General features: G+C 29.6%; 1 pseudogene; it reads left to right on the plus strand.

Annotated features, from left to right (window-relative positions):
* The first annotated feature begins 698 nt into the window (after positions 1 to 698).
* LOC111471506 overlaps positions 699 to 2133 on the plus strand; it is a 46311-nt pseudogene continuing 44876 nt past the window's right edge.

Below are 2133 nucleotides of genomic sequence, written 5' to 3' on the forward strand. Positions count from 1 at the left end.
TATTAAATAATCTAGTAATTTTATAAATATAATTTTATTTTGATTTTTGATTTTTCATGTTTTAGTTATGGGTCGATACATTATTTATTTTTATTAAGAAAATTTCTTAAAAAAAAAGAAATATAAAAGAATAAATGGAATTATACTTACCATGTTTAGATTCAACATGTTTTAGACTTAATTTAATGAATAAATAATTGATCTAATTAAAGGTTAATCAAATCAATATAGAAATATATAACTAAACAAACAATTACTTTAGATTCAACATGTTTTAGACTTAATTTAATTTTTTTAGATGGTAAACCTTTTCAATCCAATAAATATTCATCTTAGGTTGATTCGAGTTATTCGAGTAATTTAATAAAAATAAATTGATAATTTGTTTTTAAATACCAATTTAGATGACTTGGTTCTTCGAGTAACTATTTTAACACTCTAATTCATATAAAATAATTTTTAAAAACAAACAACAAAAACAAGATGCCAAATTTAAAAAGTTCTCACTTATATTTTTCTAAACAGTCTTGGGTTAATAATATTCTATGTAAATCCAATCCTTTCATTTACTACCCAATTTTTAACCCTTTAAATAATAATAAGAGTAATAAATCTCTTTCCTATTTTTGATTCCTAAATTATCCAATAAATCCTTTGTCCCCTAATCTAAAAATAATAAAGCACAAACTAAATTCATCATGGATCTTCCTCCAAAACCTACAAAACTCAATGTAATTTTTCTTCTTCTTCCTCTTTGAATTTCGTTTTTTTCTTTGTTTTCTTTGTGGGCTTGACTTGTTCTTCTACTTTCATTGGTTTTTTTTTTTTCGAGATTACTTCAAATGATTATGAGTTTTGTTCAAAACCTCGAATGGTTTATTGAAGAACCTTGGATCTTACTATTCTCGATAAAATTCAAAAACGTAACCAAGAAAAAGATGAACAAAAAGAGATTGAATCATCTTCGATTTTTTTCGGTAGGTTAGCGTAGCAAGAATCTCGGCCGTGATTGTACTGGCATTGGTGAGATTAGCCACCGTGGACGCTATGAATCAGCATTTAAGTTCAAACTCTCTGGAATTTCAGGTGATCAATTGTTGGAAACACTCGGTGTTGTTAACGGAGTTTTGCGGCATCGACGACGGAGTAACTTCAAATACTCACGTGTTCTGGAAACAATTGAACATCTCAACACAATGGTGGCGAATGGCAGTGCTAATTGGTCGTGCCGCCGGGGAAATAGCTGACCGGTAGTTTTAATCTGACTAGCCATTTCACACTTTTTATCAATAAAGAAGCTAAAATTCTTACATCGGAGGTTCGACCTATTGAGTATTTTATTATTATAAACCTAACAACTTTTGGAGTGGTGATTTGAATTTTAATATTTGATCGAAAATAAATAAGTTAGATTTGTAACTCATAATTTAATGGTGCAGAATGAATCAGAATGGCCATGTGGAAGTTCTCCCATCTTATGGGAGGGGAAGAGATGCATAGGGTGGATGGTACAGATTGAATCAAAATGGCCACTTGCGGAAGTTCTCTCATCTTATGGGAGGGGAAGAGATGCTGAGGGTGGATGGTACAGTAGCCTATCTTTGGAACTAATCACTTGTGGTTATACTTGTGATTATTTTTTTCTTACATTTTAACATTCTAATTTGTTTAAATGGTTCGTAAAACTATAATAGGCTTCGGTGCTATCAGAATTAAATAAAAAAAATTAAGGTAATTGAAAACATAAGAAAAATATTAATAGAAAATAAAGTTGGGTTGGTGACATGGTATAGGTAACAACGGTACAATCGACAGGCAGAGATCTTGGTAGGAAAAGTTTAAAAAAGGGGAGCTCAAGGTAACACGACCATATGTGATCGAGATCATGTACAATTATCAAATCTAGATCTCGAATCTCACTTTGATCAACTCATCTTCTTGGTTCGTCCATCCAATCTATAGCAGGTTTGGCTATTTCACTTCAATCCCATTATCCTTGTATTTTAGAATTATGCGTCGAAAAAAGTATACCATTCAAATTACTCTCGACCATTTTTTTAATTATATATATATATATATATATATATATATATATATATATATATATATATATATATATATATAGTTATAAAT

This window comes from Cucurbita maxima, unplaced genomic scaffold, assembly GCF_002738345.1.
Source record: "Cucurbita maxima cultivar Rimu unplaced genomic scaffold, Cmax_1.0 Cma_Scf00053, whole genome shotgun sequence".
Lineage (NCBI taxonomy): Eukaryota > Viridiplantae > Streptophyta > Magnoliopsida > Cucurbitales > Cucurbitaceae > Cucurbita > Cucurbita maxima.